The 24,934-nt window shown below is 44.5% G+C and overlaps 1 protein-coding gene across 4 annotated transcripts in view; it reads right to left on the bottom strand.

Moving 5' to 3' along the window:
* LOC147612751 (apoptosis inhibitor 5-like protein API5) overlaps positions 1-24,934 on the bottom strand; it is a 49,035-nt gene that overhangs the window by 14,404 nt on the left and 9,697 nt on the right. The window lies entirely within an intron of this gene.

Below are 24,934 nucleotides of genomic sequence, written 5' to 3' on the forward strand. Positions count from 1 at the left end.
GCACATGCATTTATGCCTACATGCATAAATTTGTTTTTGCATGACTTGTTTGCGTGTGTCTGCCTGTTATGTCGTGCCAGTACACTGGACGGGGACGCCCTCAGTGTACCGTGGAATGTTGTTTGCTGACTTGGTGGTGTGGCATGTGAACAGGTGGTAAGTATTTTCATTTTGGCCTTTTTAAAAGGTAAAATCCATAATTTATGGTTATCTTTAATGTTTATAAGGCAATGTGTTCACACACATTTAAAAGAAGGGCTGACATTTTCTAGTGTGGGTGCCCATAGTATTAAATGGGTATTAAGGTTTTATAACCTTTGATAAAGGCTTCGCATGAAACATTTTTTTAGTACTTTTTCCCACGTGTGGCTGGTGGTTTTTTTTCTCTCCATCGCCTGCTGGCTGCTCTCTCTCTCCATCACCTCTCTTCCCAAAAGGCTGAATTGAGTGCTGTACCTGCCTTATAGCCATGTTGTACTCACCTGAAGCTACTGATGTACCTGCTTTCAGGGCTGCCCACACCTACTGTACGTGTGCTGTACCAGCCTCCTATGCTGTAAAGCCTGCTGTACCAGGCCTGTACCTGTTGTTGTACACCTGCTATACTAGGCTTGTACCTGCTGCTGCTGTACAATACCCGCCTGCTATACCAAGCCTATATCTGCCTGCAGACTGCACCGATTATAACCTGTGACTGCACGTGTTGAACCAGAAGGTTGTACTTGCACACGTGTGAAGCATTTGATGTACCTGCTACAAGTACAATACCTGCATAGTACCTGGCTGGTTGTACATGCACACGTGAAGCATTTAATGTACCTGCTGTACCTGCTGCAAGTACAGAACCTGAATATTATCTGGCTGTACCTAATGTGCCTGATTGTACCCGCTACAAATTGTACCTGTTGTACCTAGATTGTACTCACCGTACCAGGTGCCCTCATGTTTTCTCATTTGTGTAATTCTGAAATTTGTTAATTAAAATTCAGAGAATTCTTTAAGTTGTGCAGTGCAGGAGCAAAGCATGTATATGCTGACCATGCTCAAGAATGTTCTTCTTGGTGTGGCCAGTATATTTCCTTGTGTGGTGTTGTTAACCGCGCTCTCAGAGCTTCTGAGATCCAGTGAAGGTTAGATTCACCAGGGAATTCGAGAGCAAAGCTCATTGGGGAGAACCGGGCCATGCTCCCTCTGCGGTGTACTCCTTGGCCTGCGTTAGTACGGGTGTGCCTGTTGGTGCACAGTCCCAGAAGACCAGTGAAAGGCACGTGTACACCCAACGAAGGTGGGAATGAGCCTGTGATTTGGGGCTACTCCGACCAACACCTTTTCATCGACTTGAACCAGTTTTATTTGGTTGTTTTCACTCCCTTGTGGAGAAATCTAGCCTGTCAGGCCCATGACACTTGTACAAATATAAATACTCCAAGAAATACAAAAAGTATTGAGGAGGGGGCTGGCCCTTTCCGGCCCCGGTGCTGGTGTCATTTGTATTTCAGTATTTCCAGTATCTGTGTTGCTATGTTGTTTCCATTGTTTAATAACAGTTAAATTAAGTGTTCTAAATATATGTATATTGTCTTTTGATCTGTAGGCCTCCTGTAGGGAGCGGTCACATTGGTATCAGAGCCCGGTCGTCTCTCTTTCTCAAGAGGAGACACAAGTTTTGAGATCAGAAGCAAGCACGAAAACTTAATTCAATGGACAGCAAGGGCAACCCATTTGGAAGTGTCGAATTCGAGGGGCCAATCAAGTGCTTCACGGGATTCCAATGCATTGCATGGAAGGCATAAGCCTCTTGAGAGAGAGTCTATGACAGTGCATACATGGGACAGCCATCACGTGGTAAAGAACCCATGCACGAGGAAGAGCCCAATGCATTGAGGGCTGAGTTGGAGCACATGAAGAGGCTCTTGCAGGCAAAAGAGCAAGAGCTGAAATTCTTACATGAAGACCCCCATGTACAAAGTGTCATAGAAGCCAAGAAAGTTGATGCTATGGTGGACATGACTATTGAGTCTATGGCTCGAGAAGTGGGCAAGAAGCCAAGGGAGTTGACACTCTCTTATCTTCTCCGCAAGGGTGACCTTAAAGAGGGAGAGGATGGACAGCTTATGTTCAAGAATCTATCCCATTTGCAGCATGGAGACCCAGCCTCTCAAAGGTTGAGATCATACTTGCATAAAGAAGAAGTTTTGGTCACCTCCCACCATGCATCCACCCTCATGACACAGGAGGAAACAGATTTATGCATGCTAAAGGCCATTTGGATTACATCATGGGGACAGTGGTCGGCATGCAAGCCAAAATACCTTGCCTATTGAGTTGTCTCGTGACGAGACAAGGCATCTTTCAGCGAGATCACATGCAGTGGGGCCACAAGAATCAAAGACCCATGTCACTTTGGCTAGTGGAACACCTATCATTGCCCATGAAGCTCATGCAGAGAGAGCTGCCCCGTTGGACAGGGACAAGAGAAGGAGGCAAGAGCTTGAGCCTCATGCCAAAAAGCTCAAGTTCAAGGCAGGGGACAAGTCCGTGAAATTTGATGACTTTCATGGAGAGTATGATGCCTCTAAGGTGCTAGCTTTTGTGGCCTAGTTTGATATTGCTTTTAGTGATGAGGACTTCACTGAGAAGTCCAAAATTCGTCATGCAAGCATGTTCTTGAAGGGGACAGTTGCCCATTGGTGGATCACTGAAAAGACCGCCAAAGATCCCATTAGGACAGATTTTATGCCCAATTCTTGCCTCCTAATGCGGAGTAAACTCTCACCCAAAAGTGGGATAGACTTGAGCAAATAGATAATGAAAGTGTGCAGCAATATGTCAATAAGTTTTGGGAAGTGTTGCTTGAGGTAACTCCCTTTATGCAACACTCCGAGGATGAAAGAAAGAGGAAGTTTCGCTCCGGATTGCAACCAGCTTATCGTTCGGGCATTAAATTGCACCCGAAACACACTCTACGACAGCTTATACCCTCTGCTCTTGCTACGGAGCAATTGGTGCTCAAAATTAAGCAAGATCAAGGGCTGTCCCAAACCAGCAAAAAGGTGGACAGCCACCTAAAAAGAGCTTCCGGGATGTCCAGAAGAGTGGTAATACCCCATCCAAGGATCATGGGCCAAAGAAGAACAAATTTGGCTTGACCCCCGAGCAAAGGGAGCAATATGCAAAGGAGGGAAAATGCTTTTCTTGTGGCATCAAAGAGCATATGTTTAGACAATGCCCCAACCGCAAACCAAAGCATGAGGACAAGCAACCCAAGGCAAATGTGCATGCAGTTCTCAATGTGCAGGGAAACACAAAGCATGATGGAAAAGAGAGGATGGTATGCAAAGCATGGGGTCAAATCAAGGATCGGCCCGCTCTATTTATGTTTGATGATTGTGCAACAAATAACTTCATCTCTATTCAGATGGCAGCCGCCTTGGGTATTGAGGTTGAGGACATGGGGCCTCAAATTGAAGCAAAAGCTACCTTTGTTGGTAAAGAGGTGCAGGTTACCCCACTTATTGGGAAGTTGCGCATACACATTCAAGGTTATCTTGATCATGAGCATTTCTTGGTTGCCCCACTTAATGGATGTGATGTATTGCTTGGCAAGCCATGGCATCATAGGCTTGAGCCCCGCAAAGAGTACAAGACAAACAGGATTTCCTTTATGCATAGAGGCCGCATGCATGTTATTGATGCTGGCAAGGAAGGGGATTCTATCCCAGTTGTGTCTCACAACCAGATTAATAAAGCAATGAAAAAGAGTCTTTCTGCGTACTTGGTTTTTGTTCGAGATAGCATTGAACCAAGTCATCAAAATGTAGATGTTTTGACTCAGGATAGGCTGAATTTTCTTCATGCATACAAAGATTGTTTTGCTGATGCATTGCTAGGAGCATTACCTCCTCAAAGGCCCAAGGATCATCGCATAGATCTTGTGCCAGGTAGTTCTCCACCTAACAAACCTGCATATCGTGTGAGTACCGCACAACAAGAAGAGATCATGAAGCAGGTTAATGAGCTTTTGGAGAAAGGTTTGGTTCAGCCAAGTTCCTCACCTTATTGCTCTCCCGTGCTTCTTGTTCAAAAGAAAGATGAGTCATTCCGCATGTGTGTGGATTATAGAGCTCTAAATAAGCTTACCATCAAGAATAGATTTCCAATCCCGCGTATTGATGACATTTTGGATAAGCTTGATGGCTCGGCTTGTTTCAACCGTATTGATTTGAAGAGTGGTTATCACCAGATACGAGTGGTGCCACAGGATGTCCACAAAACTGCATTCAGGACAGCTTTTGGATTGTATGAATTTTTGGTGATGCCTTTTGGTCTCAAAAATGCCCCAACCACATTCAATCGTATGATGGATAGGATATTCCGACCCCATCGAAAATTCACAGGTGTATTCTTTGATGACATCTTGGTTTTCTCCAAGAATGAGCAAGAGCATAAGACTCATTTGGCCACAGTGTTTAAAGAGTTGCGGAAGCATAAACTCTTCATTAATGCCAAGAAAAGTGAGTTCTTTCTTTCAGAGATACACTATTTATCCAAGGATGGAGTAAGAATGGATCCTACCAAGATGGAAACCATTCGGAATTGGCCAAAGTTGCAAAATGTACATCAAGTACGTAGTTTTCTGGGGTCATTGTTCATATTACAGGCGCTTCATAAGGCATTTTGCTATGATCCCCTCTACATGATCTCATGAAGAAGAAAGCCACTTTTAAATGGACCCCAAAGGAGCATGATGCCTTCTTGCAACTCAAGAATGTTATCATATATGGACCCGTATTGATTGTTCCCGACTTACAAAGGTCATTCATAGTGGAATGTGATGCTTGTGGCGATTGTATAGGGACTGTCCTCCTAAATCAAGAAGGTCATGCAGTTGCATATGAGAGCCGTCGATTGCATGATGCAAGCTTCATATGGATATCTATGAGAAAGAGCTCTTGGCTGTAATTCATGTCTTAAAGATATGGAAACATTATCTTCTTGGGGCTGAATTTGTAGTCAAGACAGATCGTCAAATCTTGAGATACTTTCTATCTCAAACAAAGCTTTCGAAGAAGCAGATGAGAATGGCAAACTTTCTTTCCATGTTTCATTTTCAGATTGTACATACTCCGGGAAAGAAAAATGTGGTGGCAGATGCATTATCCAGGAGGCCTAGTGGTCTCTCATGGGGACTTATCTGCCATGCGAGATTAGTATCATTTGGATGCTGATTTTTGCCATATATGGATTGATTTGATGGCTGGTGACTCACATGTCTCCTATGTGATCAAAGAGGGTTATCTTATGAAGGATAACTTCTTCTGTGTGGTGAAGGATATGCGTCCAAAGGTTATGGAGGAATGTTACGCTCCACCCTATGCTGGTCATAGAGGTATCATGCCTACTACATGCATGATTGAGAGATATTTCTTTTGGCCAAGCATGCATAAAGACATTGAGGCATATGTACGTGCATGTCTTACTTACCAAAAGGTGAAATTTGACAGGCAAAAGCCTCCAGGTTTGCTTCAGCCATTGCCTATTCCCTCGCAGCCATGGAAAAGTATTACTATGGACTTGCCTAGATCCCAGCATGGGAATGATGCTATTTGGACCATTGTGGACAAATTTAGCAAGCAAGCTCACTTCTTGCCCGTCGAGAAAACCATTAAAGTTGATCATATGGTGAAGCTTTTTCTTGCTAACATCTTCAAGCATCATGGTATGCCTAATTCTATTGTTGGGGATAGAGATCCCAGGACTACGAGCCTCTTCTGGAGGGCTTTATTTGATAACATGGGCACTAAACTTGAGTTTTCATCAGCTTATCGTCCCCAAACGGATGGCCAAAGTGAAGCTGCAAATTCAGCCGTGTTGGATTTGTTGAAGTGTTATGTGGCAGACCAAAAGACTGCATGGAAGAAGTATCTTCCACTTGTAAAGTTTGACTACAACAACATAGTTCATGCCTGCACGGGAAAGGCCCCGTTTGAGATTATTTCTGGCAGAGTGATCTTGCCACCCATTCTTCGTACAAAGGATGAGATTTTTGCAGCTGATGAGTATATGTGTGACTTGGATGTAGCCTTTGCTCAGGTGCGGACAACCATTGCAAGGTCACAAGATAAGCATAAAAGGGCTGCGGACAAGTATAGAAGAGACATGCATGTCAAGGAAGATGATTGGGTATTGCTGAAATTTCAGAAAGCTAGGCTTCGGAAGAGGCCAGGACGAGAGGAATCATATCCAAAGCTTTCTATTCGATATTATGGACCCTTCCAAGTGATTGACAAGATCAATGAAGTGTCCTTCAGGCTTGCTTTACCCAGCCATTGGAAGATTCACAATGCTTTTCATGTGAGTCTTTTGCGGAAGTATGTGGGACCAGATCCAAAGGAACCTGTCACAGGAGATCCTTCAGCCAGAGCAGAGATTGTATTTCACAAGGAGAGAGTTACCACATGGGAAGCTTTCCAAGAGATACCTTGTGAAATTTAAAAATTATTTACCAATTGATGCAAAGTGGGTAGATGAGGATTATTTTGCTGACTACCCTCAGCTTCTACAGGCATATCTTGAAGCTTTTCAGTTGAGGTCAACTGTTTAGAAGCCCGGGGGAATGTCACCATTTGGTCCATCTCCATTTCCACTTCTATGAGACTGTCACTCCATAGAGCGGCCAGATTTGTGCCATGTTCACATGGGGCCAGGCCAGTGTCCCATGTGAAAGGGCCAGTTTTATGGTGTCACATGGACGGGAGCCAAATCAGTGCCACCCGTGTGCGACCAGTGCTGCGTCACATGGACGGGAACCAGTTTCGTGTCACTCGTGTGTGATTTGCTTCGTGCTGTATGGACGGGAGCCTGTTGGTGCCGCCCGTGTATGGCCAGGATGGTGTCTTACCTATGGGATTGTCACTCCATAGGAAGACCAGGACATATTTATTTATATTTGTCGCGCCAGTTTTGTGCCCAACAGGAACCTCTTGTACAAGTTTCATGAAAGGGAGATTTCGTCCATTATTTGTGGACATGCATTTATGCCTACATGCATAAATTTGTTTTTGCATGACTTGTTTGCGTGTGTCTGCCTATTATGTCGTGTCAGTACACTGGACGGGGACGCCCTCAGTGTACCGCGTGGAATGCTGTTTGCTGACTTGGTGGTGTGGCGTGTGAATAGGTGGTAAGTATTTTCATTTTGGCCTTTTCAAAAGGTAAAATCCATAAACTATGGTTAACTTTAATGTTTATAAGACAATGTGTTCACACACATTTAAAAGAAGGACTGGACATTTTCTACTGTGGGTGCCCATAGTATTAAATGGGTATTAAGGTTTTATAAACTTTGATAAAGGCTTTGCATTAAAAAAAAATTTAGTACTTTTTCCCACGTGTGTGGCTGGTGGTTTTTTCTCTCCATCGCCTGCTGGCTGCTCTCTCTCTCCATCGCCTCTCTTCCCAAAAGGCTGAATTGAGTGCTGTACCTGCCTTACAGCCGTGTTGTACTCGCCTGAAGCTGCTGCTGTACCTGCAGCTGTACCTGCCTGCAGGGCTGCCCACACCTACTGTACGTGTGCTGTACCCGCCTGCTGTACCAGGCCTGTACCTGTTGCTGTACAGCACCCACCTGCTATACTAGGCATGTACCTGCTGCTGTACAGTATCCGCCTGCTGTACCAAGCCTGTATCTGCCTGCAGACTGCACCTATTATAACCAGTGACTGCACGTGTTGAACCAGAAGGTTGTACTTGCACATGTGAAGCATTTGATGTACCTGTTGCAAGTACAGTACCTACATAGTACCTGGCTGGTTGTACCTACACACGTGAAGCATTTAATGTACATGCTATACCTGCTGCAAGTACAGAACCTGAATATTATCTGGCTGTACCTGGTGTGCCTGATTGTACCCGCTACAAATTGTACCTGTTGTACCTGGATTGTACTCACCATACCAAGTGCCCTCATGTTTTCTCATTTGTGTAATTCTGAAATTTGTTAATTAAAATTCTGAGAATTCTTTAAGTTGTGTAGTGCAGGAGCAAAGCATGTATATGCTGACCATGCTCAGGAGTGTTCTTCTTGGTGTGGTCAGTATATTTCCCTGTGTGGTGTTGTTAACCGCGCTCTCAGAGCTTTTGAGAGCCAGTGAAGGTTAGACTCACCAGGGAATATGGGAGCAAAGCTCATTGGGGAGAACCGGGCCATGCTCCCTCCGCGGTGTACTCCTTGGCTTGCGTTAGTACGGGCGTGCCTGTTGGTGACGGTCCCGGAAGACCAGTGAAAGACACGTGTACACCCAACGAAGGTGGGAATGAGCCTGTGATTTGGGGCTACTCCGACCAACACCTTTTCATCGACTTGAACCAATTTTATTTGGTTGTTTTCACTCCCTTGTGGAGAAATCTAGCCTTTCAGGCCCGTGACACTTGTACAAATATAAATACTCCAAGAAATACAAAAAGTATTGAGGGAGGAGGCCGGCCCTTTCAGGCCCCAATGCTGGTGTCATTTGTATTTTCAATATTTCCAGTATTTGTGTTGCTGATGTTGTTTGCATTGTTTAATAACAGTTAAATTAAGTGTTCTAAATATGTGTATATTGCCTTCTGATCTGTAGGCCTCCTTTAGGGAACGGTCACAACAGGGCTCTTAACAAGATCACTGTAAAGAACACCTAGGATTGATGATATCCTAGATAGATTGGATGGAACCACTATCTTCAGCAAGATCGACTTGAAGAGTGGTTACCATCAAATCAGGATTGTTCCAGAGGACATTCACAAGACCGCATTTAGGACTACTTTTGGACTCTTGAGTATTTGGTGATGCCTTTTGTTCTTACCAATGTGCCCGAGCTACCTTCAACCGAATGATGGAAAGAATATTCCGAGCACATAGAAAGTTTAAAGCTACTTCTTTGATGACATTATTGTGGTACATTCAAAGAACGAAGAAGAGCATCGAAAGCACTTGAATATGGTATTTCGGGAATCGTAGAAGCACAAGTTGTATGTGAATGGCAAGAAGAGTGAGTCCTTTTTGTCTGAGATTCAATACTTGGACCATATAGTGTCCAAGGAAGGGGTCAGGATGGACCCAGATAAGGTCAAGGCTATTGTGGAATGGCCAGAGTTGACTAGTGTGCATGCAGTTCAAAGTTTCCTTGGCTTACGCTCTTATTACAAGAAGTTCATCAAATGGTTTGCTATGGTAGCAAGTCCACTACATGATTTGACAAAGAAAGCCGTAGGATTTCGATGGGCCAAAGCTAAAAAAGAATCCTTTCAAGCCCTAAAGTTTTATGCTAGCAAAGGACCGGTATTGATTATTCCAGAATTATTAAAGCCATTCATGGTAGAGTGTGATGCTTCTGGAGACTGCATTGGAGTTGTCTTGAACCAAGAGGGCCATGCCATGGCCTATGAGAGTCGAAGACTTCAAGGAGCCGAAAAGTCTTAGGTATTTTATGTCTCAACCTAAGATATCAGAAAAGCATATAAGATGAAATAGTTATTTGGCCCACTTTCATTTTGAGATTATGCATACCCATGGCAAAGACAACAAAGTAGCAGATGCTCTATCTCAAAGACCCATGACCCATGCAGTTTCTATGGGTTACCATATGGATTTCACCTTGATGAAGGATCCTTATGCTACCAAAGAGGATTTCAAAGATGTTTGAAACAAATTGCATAATAGAAATTTGGTGACTTTTTATGTCATCAAGTAGGATTTTCTTATCATGCAAACCCAGGTTATGTGTGACACAAGGAATTGAGACCAAGGTAATGGAAGAGTGCCATGCTCCTTTCTACATGGGACATAGAGACACCTTGACTACACTTCAAGCTTTGAAGAGCTACTTCTATTGGCCTACTATGAAAAAGGACATTGAACTATATGATTCAAGAACGTTTGGTTTGTCAGAAGGTCAAGTTTGAACGACAAACACCAGCAAGATTATTGCACCCATTGAATGATCTATGGGAGAATATTGTTATGGATTTTATCTTTAGATTGCCAAAGTCAGGAAACGATGGTATATGGACCTTCTAGAATACCAAGAAGATCAACCATGTATGTCATCAGTTGGACCTTTCAGATCATTGGAGAATATATAATGCCTTCCATGATAGTTTATGAAAACCATGTACAGGAGGAGCCTATATTGAAAGATCCACCAAGGGTGGAAGAACCAAAACAAATTGATTTTCATTCTGTGGGAAAAAGAGGAAAGACAGTGGTCAGAAAGTTCCTCTTGGAATTCGAGAGTTGTTCACTATTGGGCGCGAAATGGATGCCAGAGGAGTACTCCTAGGACTATCTAGATATACTTCGAGCTTATGAGCATTGAGGAAGTGGTTGGTCCAGATGTATTTAAAGTACAGATATGGACGTCTTGCGATCAAGACAGATTCAAGAGAAAGAGATTGTACCTCTAGTCCTCTTCATGAAGGGAGAGAATTAGGGTTTCATGTGGGAGACATACACAGAGAAGAAGGGAGAGAGAGAGAGAGAGACGTGGGGATAAGTCAACTCAAGGTATGAGTGTGTGACTCCCCTATCACACATGTATATTTGCACTAGTACACATAGTGCACTTAGTACATTAAAAGTACTAAGTGTACTATGTACTATAAAACTTATGGGCTAGTACACACTATAAGGGTGGGCATAATGCCTTTACCCCAACACTTCATTGTATTGGACTAGAATTGATCATTATTCTACTTATAATGGTTACTTGGACATGCTCTAGTTGGGTGGCAACGATACCGGATAGCCTAAGGAGCAAGATTTGTATATGGGAGGGAACGATGCTAGATGACCCATCAGACGAAAACGATGCCAGAATGAGATTTGTATATGGGAGGCAGCGATGCCAAATATCTTGGATTTCACGGTCAGTCGGTCATTGTGAATAGATGGCCCAAATAACTATATTGGATTTCGCAGTCGGGCGGTCATTGCGACCAGATGGCCAACATGACTGTATTGGATTTCGCAATCGAACGGTCATTGCAACCAAATGGCCCAAATGACTGTATTGGATTTCGCAATCGGGCGGTCATTGCAACCAGATGGCCCATATAACTGTATTGGATCTCACAGTCAGGCGGTCAATGCGACTAGATGGCCCACATGACTATGTAAGAACTCCCGAGCGGTCCTAGTGACCAGATGGCCTCGAGGATAGTCTCAGCGATCCTAGTGGCCAGAAGGCTCAGCATGGTTTCAATGAAACCAGACAAGATAATCCATAAATAGGAGGATCATTACTTGTGCATTGCATACTGATGTATGTTTGAATTTCTTTGACTTTGTGTGCTGTTTTTGATGCGTGGACAATGCTTGGATTCATGGCATGTGATAGTCCACTAAGCTCCAGACTACCTCGCCAATACCTAGATTACCCAGTAGACGCAAATGATGCATACTTATTTGTTGACTAGCTTGTGTCTAGTTTTTACAGGAGATAAGCATGCATTTATTTTATGCAACACATGTGACAGGCCATGAAGAAGTACCATCAAGAACAAAGCTATTGGTCAAGAAAAGGTATTGAGATGTTGCCAGATAAGCAGATGACACCACATATATAAGGAAAGACCAGATGCACAAGCTCACCAGATGGGGCTAGTACCTTGAAAGTTGAAACATATGGATGTACTGGGACATGGATGTACTTGGAAGATATGGACATGCTTGGAAGTTGGAACACTAGTGATCCACAGTTGAGGACCATTGCGATGTAAGAGGGAGGAAATGTAACTATTTGGTACTCCTAACTCTATTTCACATGATGAAACCCATGCCCAGACACCAAAAAGGTGGAAGAAAACATGGGAACAAGGTCCATAAGGTTTGATTAAGAAAAAGCACCATTCTTGGTCAAAAAGCAAGAAAAAGCAAAAAGTCAAACAAGGTTGACCACGAGCCAAGGGCACCATTGGAAAGAGGAGACTGAGCCGAACTAAAAAGCTAAAAAGGCGCTTTCTCAAAAAGCAACTCTAAAGCCAAAAAACAAGGCCTTAAAGCCAAAAAAGCAAAGCACCAAAAGTTAAGTAACATTTTATTAATAAAAGTAAAAAGAGCAAAAGCAAAGCATAAAAAGGCAAAGCAAAAGCATCATGGCTTTTAGGCAAAACGCAAGGCCCTCCCCAAGTATAAAAGAAGCTAGAACCCTCTTGTTGAAGTTTGGGTATGAAACATGGAACTTAGACAGATAACTTGGTTTTGGACTTGGACTTAGACTTGGATCTAGACTTGGACTTGGACTTGGACTTGGACTTGGACTTGGATCTAGACTTGGACTTGGACTTGGACTTGGACTTGGACTTGGACTTGGACTTGAACTTGGATTTGGATATTAGATTTGGCACTAGCCCGGTGAGAGATACTTGTGGGTCATCCTCATCAAATGTACGCATATAATCCACTTTGGCTTTCTGTTGTACCAAGTCTCAAATGGTATTATTGTCATCATAGCTTTTGTTGGGCACCTATTTAACACATGGGTTGCACACATGATGGCATAGTTGTCAGGTACGAAACGAAGGTACGAAAAAACGGTACCAGTACGAGACTTTTAAATTTTGAAAAATAAGTTCGATTGAGGTACGATCCACTTAAAAAAACACTTGAAAAAAAGATATTTGTACACATTTAGAGATGCAAAGTCTAGAGAAGTTGTAATTTGTCATATGACATAAACTATACAAAAACTCAAGTGTCATGAACAATGAACACTCAACATGCCATAAATAAGAGTCGTGGCCCACGGCCTATAATAGGAAATACAAAAAAGTGTGTTTGACCACTGACTAGTCACAACACTAAGTACAAAAATGTCTAAAGTCTAGACTCTAGTCCTCCTCCTCAGAGAAATCACTAGTGGAAGGAATGCCCTCGCTAGAGGTGCTTCCATCATCAGAGGCCAACCCAAAACTGCCCTTGCTAAAGACATTGCCCTCGTCATCGTTCTCGGGCTCTTTGATGCCTGCAACAGGAGCATCCTCTTCTTCAACAACAAGTGCTAAAGTGCTCAAAGTCAAGCCGGAGCCACGCCTCACATATGTAGCCACCGGGGTCGAAGTAGGGCGCCGAACAGTGCATCCGCGACCTCCTACCTGTGTGCCACCTCTAGCTACGTGACCTCTACGAGTACGAGAAACTCGACGGTCAATCTCCTCTAGCTCCCTATAGAGATCGGCATATAGCATGTTAGCACGGCAATATACAAGCCGCTCTAACTGCATGGTGCCGAGACGGTTTCGTATCTTTGTGTGTACGAGTGAGTAGGAACTCCAGTTCCTCTCACATGCCCTCGAAGAGCAATCCTATGAAAAATAAGAGAGTTAGAAATTAGAATGTAAGAACTAGTTAGTAGTTACGACTCTAGAGACTAGAGTATACACCATATATTCAATAGTCACATGTGACAAGACTCTGAAAGCCACTTTTTGTACGTGAGCCATTTGATAACCAAATGACTCCCACCAAAAAAGTGGTCGACCATTGACTCCCTACTCGAGCAAAGTGGGTTCGTGAAAGCGGCTCCCCTCTGATCATTATACCGAATGAGCTCTTGGAGGAAGTCTCTTTGCTCGTGGACGGGAAGTATCCTTGGCAAGTAGGCATCCCAATCGAAAAGTAGCTCCTCATCGGCGAAGAGCCTTGGTACTTTGTAAGCGGGATGCAACAAGGCCACAAGACCATGGATAGGTCTATGCATCCCCATCGCCACCTCCTCTCCATAAGCGCCACGATCGAATCGCGTCGCGGAGTGAGTGGAGACTCGGTGGGATCCCTAGAATGCAAAAATTTCACTTTAAGGTTAAGTCTTTAAGGAACGAGAAAGAGATGTGAAAACAAAATTTAAAAACATGGGACATGGGTTTAATTGTTTACCTAATCCCCTCCATAGGAGTGTCGCGGTCCTCCTCATCAAGCACGGTGGTCACACGAATCTCCGCTAAAGCCTCTCGCATGAAGTGGGTGAGTAGCCCCAATGTGGAGCCCTCCATGTCGGCCATGCGCAAAACCCTATACAAGGGAGTCACCGCAATGACAATGGCACGCACCTCGTGCCAAAAGGACTCTCTCATGCATAGCTGTTGAACGGCTCGGGCCTCGTCTGCACTAGTCACCAACTCCTCCCTTAGCCATGCGACGAAGTCCAAGGAGACCACGGTCATCTGGAGCTTCGGTTGCACATCGTATAGCCGATCCAAGAGAAGCCACATGTAGACAAACCACGTGGAAGAGGGCTTCTTAAGCTCCAAGTCGCTTTGCTCGCGAAACATAGCGAGCACCTTTACCTTCTTTGTGAAGAAATTCACAATGGATAGGCCTTGTGCAACCACCCTCTTCACCCACTCTAGCTTCCCCACATCCTCCATGAGTAGGTCTAGACAATGGGAGACACAAGGAGTCCATACAATGGATGGGAACTCCGCCTCTACCAAGCGCCCCATTTTACGGCAATTGGATGCATTGTCCGTGATGACTTGAATGACATTTTCATGTTCGATCTACAAGTAACACAATGGCAATTTGACAAATGCAATAACATTCTTAGAAGTTAGAAGCTTGAACATAGTACATAGTACATACCTCTATGATGGCTTGCCGGATGTGACGATAGAGAGTCCCCCAATGTTTTTTGCCCTGCCTTTCCAGTATCCATGACGCGTAAGAAGTATGTGCCAAGAGCGCATGAAACAAGGATGTTCATGATACCTCTCTTCTTCCGATCACTCCATCCATCGGAGAGGATAGAGCAACCATACTTCGCCCATCCTTCCCGCACGGGTGTGAGTTTGTCGTTGATCTTTTGCCTCTCATCATCAAGCGTGGTGGTGCGCATCTCATGGTAGGTGATACCACGCCTTTCACCATGGGATGGGCCCACCCCTCCGCAATGGCCTTCACCATTTTGTGCCATTGTGAAACCTTGAGCACATTGAAGGAGAGATTGCAATCTATCACTGTGCGTGCAATCTCCCCATTCGCGGCTTTCATCTTCGCCTTCACATAGGTGAGGTTGTTAATGTTTGCACCGATGGCGGTTTGCCTCAAAACCGGAGAGCTCTCGTCCCTTGGCCTCTTTGATTGGAAGTTGGAACCGCCTGAGACAGAGCCGGAGCCGGATGGGATGGGCGAAGGAGTCACGAATGCGGAGGTACCGGACATGGAGCATTTCATCCATACTCATCTACCCATATCCACATCACATCACATCACATCCATTCACATCACATCATATCCATTCACATCAAAGCTCCCCCACGGCCACCTTTGCCTTGGTTGCGGATGCGCGAGTACTTCTTCACTATACCATCCGCAATTTCTTGGGGAATCTCCTTGCACGGTGCCACTTCCCCACCAAGCTTGGACACATGTGCAAGGAGCCTTGTGACGCTACTTGTGTAACCCTTCCCGCAAAAGTTACACGTCCATTTCCATGACCCCGAATTACCGGTAGGTTTCTCACCAGTGGTGGTGTATAAGGCAAAAGCCTCATGCTTTTCCTTTCCTCCGGACCTCATTGCCAAAGTGGCAAAGTCTAAAGAGAGAGAGAGAAAGAGCTTGAGAGAGGGAGAGAGAGCTTGAGAGAGAGAGAGAGAGAGAGAGAGAGAGAGAGCCTAGAGGGAGAGGCTAGAGCCTCAGCTCTCGGTAGTAGGCCGAGAGAGAGAGAAAGAGAGAGAGAGAGAGAGAGAGAGAGAGAGAGCTTGAGCTTGAGCTTGAGAGAGCTTGAAAGAGAGAGAGAGAGAGAGAGAGAGCTTGGGAGATAGATAGAGCCGAGAGAGAGAGAGAGAGAGAGAGCTCTTATACAAGGGCCAAGCCTCAAGGCTCTAGAGACTAGCATGGAGGTGAAAGCCTAGGCCCTAAAGGGATCCAACGGCCAAGGCCATGTGACCCATCATGATGAAAAAACGGCTACAACAAACGGAAGATGCGCGAAAAAACGGGCGAAAAAAACGATCAAAAACGGGCCAAAAAAACGGTAAAAAACCGACAGTTTTTTTCAGGATCGTTTCGCTTCCGTATGGTACAAGACGGTACGGCCGTTTCGCTAGACCGAAACGTCCACCGGCGTCAAAACCGTTTCGGAACAGTTTCGCATTGCTCGTTTCGCATCGTCCCGTACTTTTCGTGCCTGTGTTGCAGTACGCGTCTCGCAGACAACTATGCATGATGGCTTCCATCCAAAAAGTATGAGGCAACTTCTGTGCTTTCACCATACATCTTGCCATCTCCATGAGAGTCATGTTCTTCTCTCACCTACACCATTCTGTTGTGGTGTGTAAGGCATAGTGCACTGATGTTTGATGCCCTTCTGAAGCAAATAACCTTGAATGCATTAGACATGTATTCTCCCCCTCTATCTGAGGGAAGTGTCTATACTTTACATCCAAACATATTTCTAGCCATTGCCACAAACTATTGAAAGCATGTAACCACATCTGCTTTTGCTTTCAAAGGATATACCCAAGCAATCATTGAGTAGTCATCAATGAATGTAACAAAGTAAAGATGTGTCCCCATGGATGGTGTCCACATCGGACCATAGACATCACTATGTACAAGCTATAATTTATTTTCAACTTTAACAAATCCATCCTTCGGAAATGGTTTGCGGTGTATCTTTCCCAAAATACACCCCTCAAATACATGTCTTGTTGGAGACTCAAGAGGCAGCATATTGTTAGCCATATGATGTTTCTGCAAAAGCATCGAACTCCCAAAGTTTACATGCCCAAAACGAGCATGCCATAGTTCTACATCATGCATAGCAGGAGTGTGGGCAGCCACTATATGTGCATCATATGGACACTTGTTATAGCTATCCAGCTTATACAAGCCATTGCATCGTGTTCCAAAAGTGAATATAGCATAACCCCTTGAAAGGTCCTTGACTAAACACCTCTCATATGCAAATTCAACCACCAAACCTTGATCGTTTATGGCTAACATAGAGAGTAGATTCTAGAACATACAATACATTTGTCATGCATACATTTGCACTGTTGGCTGCAACAAGCATGAACTTGCCTATCCCTTTCACTAGAGCACTTGGTGTTAGAATTTTGTGCATCTCATTGGTGTGGGAACCGGCCCTGGGATTATGTATTTTTCCATATTTATGCTAGTCGTGGGCTGTCGGCTAGTTCTTGGTGGAGTCAGCCAACTTCTTGCCTCCTTATATAAAGGCTCCCCTCATCACTTGTTTAATCATCACATCCTCAAGCACATTGTTTAATGCCCAGTTGCTGGCTATCACCATTGTAAACCTCTTGCTTATCAATAAAGGTGACCTTGTCAACAATCTCTCTCTCTCTCTCTCTCTCTCTCTCTCTCTCTCTCTCTCTCATAGTGAGAGCTGTTGGGTTTTACGCTGTGTATGCACCCAGAGGAGTGCTAGTGATCATCAGTAGATTACTGGGGCACTTTTTACTTCAGTTAGTGGAGGTTTTTTCCCCCAATTTAGCCTAGTTTCACTTATATTCAGTTTATAGGTGTTTTGGTCCACCCGGCACATTTTATGGCCGGACATGTGAACACATATCTTTAGGGTCACTATTATGTGGCTATTGTACTTCACTTTTCATCAAGCATAATACTGAAGTCGTGTTCTCCCTCTCTGTTGTTCTTCCGCTTGTTTGCAGCATCTCCAAACCCTAACCCTAACACCTTCATTGCCTTCATTTGGTATCAGAGCTTCGTTGGTCTGCCCTTGCCCTGCCCATACTTGGTATCACTACCTTTCATACTGCACTGCTCCGTACATGTTATCGCCTGTTTCCATCAACTGAAGGTACAGTCGCACAGCTCCGTACAGTGTACCTGCACCAGTCCGTACACACCTGTGCAGGACAGTACTGCTCCGTACATCTGTGCTTCCGTACAAGTCAACGCCGCCTTCAGTATCCGTATTGTACCTGCAGCGCACGTGTACCAGCTTCGAATGACTGCGCCTGTCAGCGCCTGTACCTGATACGTACATCTGTACCTGCAACGCACGTGTACCAGCTTCGAACGACTACGCCTGTCAGCACCTGTACCTGCTACGTACGTCTGTACCTGCAGCGCACGTGTACCAGTTCGAACTGCAGTGGTCGACTGTATTAAGTCGACTGTAACTGTACCCGTGGTACCTGCCTGCAGTGTACCTGCATAACCCGACTGTACCTGTCTGCAGTGTACCTTCACAGTACCTGCAAAGAATATCCCAACAGTCGCCTTCAGCACTGAAAAGTACAACTCGACTGTACCTGCACAGTACAGTCAAATGTACTTGCTCTTTTGGTGGACTGTACCTGCATAAGTACCACAATCTGATCAATCAATCTGTGGTAAGCATTAAATATTCTGTTTTTGGGCAATACTATTTTCTATGTGAAATTCTACAGGCACAACAGGCAGATTTTCTAGCAAAGAACTATACAGGTTTTTTGCGCAGTTTGGGTGCAGTAAATTTGGGCATTTTTGGGGCATTTTGGCATTGTGTACGCCATTTGCTGCTCTACTCAGTCATTGGTGCATTGAGCTGCACATTCAAAGGATTGAGAGTGCAGGCATATTTGGGTGAACTGTATTCAGTGGAGTACAGTTATTTTCAGGGTTTCTGCTATTGGGTTTTTTGATAAACAGGTACAACATTGTGCGTAAGCATAATGGCAAATCAACAGCAAAGTGATGTATTCACATATTTGTCTAAGGAAGACAAATTGGATGGCACGAACTACTCCTTGTGGAGTTTTATGCTGAAAAATGTGCTTGTGGCAAAAGGTCTTTGGGATTTTGTTAGTGGTGATGAACCACATCCAGGTCCATTGGCTCCAGAGACTCCTCCCCAAGGGGATGCTCGTGGACGAGGACAACAGGTACAGGCTCCAGGACAGCCATTGCCTGTTCAAAGAACAAATGCTCAAAAGACATGGGATGCCAGGGATGCACAAGCTTTGTCACTCATTGCATTGTCAGTACACAGGTCCATTATACCTCATATTCGTTCAGCTGGCTCTTCACAGAATGCATGGGTGACTTTGGAGCAGATGTATGCTGCTCGTAATGAGGCTAGGATCTCGTTTTTGAAAAGAGAGCTGGAAAATCAGAAAATGAATGAAGGAGATGATATGTCTAGCCACTTAAACAAGCTACAGGATTTGAGAGAGCAACTCATCAATGTGGATGAGATTATTCCTGAGACACATCTTGTGTCCACCATCTTGCACTCTTTGCCAAGATCTTACTTGGCTTTTCATACCTCTTTGAACCTCAGCATGAGGAATGCTGTTGAACCCCTTAAGTATCAGGAACTTGTTGCTCTCTTACTACAAGAGGAGCAAATGAGGAAGAATATGAATATAAACACAAATGCTGAACAAGCATTTACTACAGGTCAAAAGGGGAAAGGAAAAACTCAGCCAAAGAGTTCAAATCAAAATTCAGGTGATGGTGGTTCTTCACAGGATACCAAGAAAGGTGATGGACAGCCCAAGAAGAAGGGCAAATGTCATTACTGTAAGAAGCCAGGTCACTACATCACTGAATGTAGGAAGAGGATTGCCAAAGAGAAGACAAAGGAAGCTGGGATGTCTGTTAATGATGCTTCTAAAGCTCCTCCAGAGACTGCTTCTTTTGTTGAGGACAGGGATTACTGTTTTTATACATGCAGATGCCTCTTGGTCTTCACAGGCACTCAGTATGACAGAGCATGCATGTACTTGGTATTTTGATAGTGGTGCCTCAAAGCATATCACATCTCGCAGGGATTTGTTTAGTCATGTTGGCCCTGCCCCTGTTGGCAAAACTGTTCAGTGAGCCAACAATGCTTCATATCCAGTTCGTGGCATTGGGGAGATTCAGCTTACAGCCATTGATGGCTCCATTCTCCGCCTTACAGATGCCTTATATGTACCAGGGATAAAGAAGAATTTGTTGTCCATTTCTTCTTTAGCACATTGTGGTATGCAAGTCCACTTTGATGATGATAAATGCATGGTCAGAGACAAAGCTAATGCCTTGACCTTGATGCTTACTGGTACATTATGTCATGGACTTTATCAGTTGGATGCATTTCAGCCAGTGGATCAGTCTGCTTATAATGCATTCACTCTTACTCCCGCTATGGTTGATGCGGAGTTATGGCATGCTCGCATGGGGCATGTAAATTTTGGTAGTCTTATGCTTATGCAGCGACATAACATGTTTACAGATCTACCTCTCATGGAGAAGCCTCCAGATCACATTTGTGAAGGATGTATTTTGGAAAAAATGCATAGGTTTTCCTTCCCACGTGATCAGGCTCTAAGAGCAACTGCAAAGTTGCAGCTTATACACAGTGATCTTTGTGGTCCCATGCAGACGAAGTCATTAGGTGGTTGCTTCTATTTTGCAACATTTATTGATGACTTCTCTCGTATATGCTGGGTCTATCCTTTGACACAGAAATCACAGGTATATGATGCATTTTTGGCCTTTGTAGCACTTGCTGAGACAGAGTCAGGATGCAAGGTCAAGACTCTCCGTTCTGACCGAGGGGGGGAATATATGTCACATATGCTGAATTCCTTTCTTGGGAGTAGAGGTATAAAACATCAGTATACTACTCCTTACACTCCACAGCAGAATGGGGTTGCAGAAAGGAAGAATCGGTCACTCATGGAGATGGCCAGATGTATGCTAAAGGCAAAAAGGCTACCACATATCTTTTGGGTGGAAGCTATCATGTGTGCTTGTCATATTTTGAATCGATGTCCCACAAAGGCATTGGTTTCTATTACTCCTTTTGAGGCTTGGCATGGCCGCAAGCCTTCTGTATCGCATTTTCGTATCTTTGGGTGTCTTGCATATGCACACATACCCAAAGAGTTGAGGAGGAAGCTGGATGATAAAGCCACAAAATGCATTTTTGTTGGGTATAGCCGTGAGAGCAAGGGCTACAGGTTATATGACCCACTATCCAGGAAGATATTCACTAGTCGGGATGTGATTAAAAATCAGAAATATCCATGGCTGGTTATGAGGCAAATCAGGCTGAAAATGATGTGTTTGAAGGTCTACTACCCATGGAGTTTCATTCCACAGTTGGTGATCCAACTCATGAGGGTACAGGACAGCCAGCAAATGATGTAGGTGGTGCAGAAATTCAGCAGCAAAATGAGCCAGAAGCTGAACCAAATATGGGGCAGCAGGCACCACAGGTCAGACACATACCTAGATGGTATTTGAGGACATTACAGGACAGCCATTTAGACGGTCCTCTTGCTGGTCGTACTCGTAGGGAGACAAGGACCAATGAGCATGCACACATCATGGATTTGAATCTGGTTATGGCAGCCAGTTTACAGGATGATGATGAGCCTGATTCATTTGTGGATGCACGAGATAATGTGCATTGGAACAAAGCCAAGCAGGATGAGCTTGATTCTATTAAAAGGAATCAAACATGGGATTTGGTTGATCTGCCCAAAGGCAAGAAAGCAATTGGTACTAAATGGGTCTATAAGTTGAAAAGACATGCAGATGGATCCATTGACAGGTACAAAGCCCGTCTAGTTGCAAAGAGCTATGCACAGAAGAAGGGCATTGATTATGAGGAGACATTTCCTCCTACATCCCGTATGTCGACACTTAGGTGTGTCATTGCATTGGCTGCACATCGTGGTTGGGTTTCACCAGTTGGACATAAAGACTGCATTCCTACATGGGGACCTCGAGGAGGAAGTTTATGTATTTCAGCCCATGGGATTTGCAGAACATGGTCATGAGGGGAAAGTTTGCAGGCTGAAAAAGGCCTTGTATGGTTTGAAACAAGCTCCACGAGCTTGGTATGCAAAAATAGATGCTTTTCTACTCACTCAGGGATTTGTGAACAGTCCATCAGAAGCCACTCTGTATGTAAAGAAAGAAGAGACAGATCTGCTGGTCATCAGTCTTTATGTGGATGATCTCTTGCTCATGGGATCAAATGATGACAAAATTGCAGCTTTTAAAGAGATACTGCAACAGACATTTGACATGTCTGACTTGGGGCTTGTACATTACTATTTGGGCATACAGTTTGTGCAGGATAACAGAGGCATTGGGTTGTTGCAATCACATTATGTTGCTAAACTTCTGGAGAAGTTTAAATTTCAGGATTGCAAGCCTATTAGTACTCCTATGGAGCCTGGGATGAAACTGTCACTACAAGATGACAGTGTTTCCTTTGATGCCACTACATATGCTCAGGCTGTTGGGTGCCTTATTTACTTGTGTAATACAAGGCCAGATATTCAGTATGCAGTCTCTCAGTTGAGCAGATTTATGCACAGCCCGCGGTTGTCACATTGGCAAGCTGTGAAGCGTGTATTCCGTTATTTGCAGGGTACCTTGTCTCTTGGATTGCTTTATCCTGAGGGGGGTGACATGCAGTTATACGCTTACAGTGATTCAGATTGGGCTGGTGATTTTGATACCAGACATTCCACTAGTGAAAATTGTTTCTTTCTTGGCTCTTCATGCATTTCTTGGCTAAGCAAGAAACAGACCACAGTGGCCACTTCGTCTTGTGAGGCAGAGTACAGAGCAGCCTACACTACTACTGTTGAGTGTGTTTGGCTGCGTCGTCTCATGACTGATATGGATATTTCAGTGGAGGAGCCTACACCTATCTATACTGATAGTCAAAGTGCCATTGCTGTGGCCAGGAATCCTGTGTTTCATGCTCGCACGAAACACATTGAGATTCACTATCATTTTGTTCGGGAAAGACTCCAGGCAGGAGATATCAGTCTGATCTACTGTCCTACAGATCAGAATGTGGCAGACATCTTCACCAAGGCATTACCACGTCCGAAATTTGAAGCATTCCGCAGTGCTTTGAATTTGTTTCCTTTTGGTGGATGATGTACAGTGATCACATATCACTCCAGGGGGTTTGTTGGGTTTTACGCTGTGTATGCACCCAGAGGAGTGCTAGTGATCATCAGTAGATTACTGGGGCACTTTTTACTTCAGTTAGTGGAGGTTTTTTCCCCCAGTTTAGCCTAGTTTCACTTATATTCAGTTTATAGGTGTTTTGGTCCACCCGGCACATTTTATGGCCGGACATGTGAACACATATCTTTAGGGTCACTATTATGTGGCTATTGTACTTCACTTTTCATCAAGCATAATACTAAAGTCGTGTTCTCCCTCTCTGTTGTTCTCCACGCTTGTTTGCAGCATCTCCAAACCCTAACCCTAACACCTTCATTGCCTTCAAGAGCAACAGAGTATTGAGACAGGACCTATGGCAGCTCTATACACGAGAGACATGGATATCGCCTACACAACCTCTTCCACCGAAGATGCTATACTACAGAGATCACTTCATGAGTATCACTAATGATGGATTTATAGAGAGGCCTAGATACATGGAGGGCTTTTTACCACACAGCTCTCGAGTGGCTATTGGTCAGCTTAGAGTTTCATCACATCAATTGGAGATCGAGACTGGCAGAGCAGCACGGATCCCCCGAGAGAAGAGGGTATGCAGATTGTGCAGAGAGGAGGTGGAGAGTGAGGAGCATTATGTATGCAGATGCAGAGCATATATAGCCATCAGAGAGAGACATCCCATTTTATTCAAAGAGCCACATTCCCTACGCCAGATCTTTGAGGCAGTAGACCAACGCATACTGGGGAGATTCATTCTAGACATACAACGTCACAGAGAGACATCATTACAGGCTCAGACAGCTCCAGAGGGGGGACGACAGACACAGATTACTACATTTTTTCAGAGATCCATCCCACTCCCAACCCCTACACGGCAAGGAATTACTCTCCAGAGAGCAAAGACACTCAGAGCCCGCAGGAGACAGAGGACACCTGGCTTTCGGACACCACGCCTATACCAGAGAGAGATGACAGAGATCAGAGCTCAGTTTCACAGAGAGGGTGCGGAGCAACTGGCTCGATTCAGAGCAGACCCAGGCATGTTCTTCAGGGAGCTGTGGACACCCCCTTCATTGATGTATACCATTGTATACCCCCAGTATGGTAGAGGATGGAGCTAGCTAGGTTGCATATCATGGTTGTATACTCCATGCACATTCTCCTAGTAGTAGAGCTCCATCCCCTCCCCCACTCAATGTACTTATTACACACCCAGATTCAGCTTTTTAATTCAGTACTTTTTCATTTTGTTGGGATGACAGAGGATACCCCATACAGGTACACCGATTTGTCTCATAGGCCGAGTTCGGTCTTTTGGAAGACGTTAATAAAATCTCTCTCTCTCTCTATATATATATATATAGAGAGAGAGAGAACAACTTCTGGAGGTGGTCTGTTCGTGTGTGGTGCAGCCCGACAAGCGGGCCCGACAGCTCTGCTTCCTCCCTAGCTTCCCCTCCCTTCAGTTGGGTGTTTCCGATGCGTTTTGGTAAGACTGTTCAATCAATTGGATTTTGATGACCTCAACTCCCTTCTCTTGGAAGAAGAGTCCGTCCTCGTTTCACAAGGGATGATCAAGGTGTTCTTAATGGTTAGGATTAGGCACTTACTACAGTCCAAATGAAAGGTCGGAGTCATTGCTACTCGTGCGGGAAGAAAGGATATTTATCTAAAGACTGCTTGTCCAAGAAGAAGGACAAGGACAAGTCTACATCCCAAAGGAAGGGCAAAGACACGACACAGGACAGCGATTCAGATACTTCTAGGGACTCATCTCCTAGGGCGATTCCGGCCTAGGAGGACCGGGATGGTATTCTTCTCTAGTTAAACAGATCCAAAGAGAAAATGCATAGGATCCCCTGCTGGGCCTGTTGGGCCTTTGGGAAATCCCAAGGACAATGACACTGAGACTCTTAGGGATGGCCACACCTTTAGCATAATGTTGGGATGGCCAACCAAGTGCTAACAGCTAAGCTCTTGTGTGCTAGCTTTCACATG

This window comes from Cibotium barometz, chromosome 45, assembly GCF_041138505.1.
Source record: "Cibotium barometz isolate CiBa-2024 chromosome 45, ASM4113850v1, whole genome shotgun sequence".
Taxonomy (NCBI): Eukaryota; Viridiplantae; Streptophyta; class Polypodiopsida; order Cyatheales; family Cibotiaceae; genus Cibotium; species Cibotium barometz.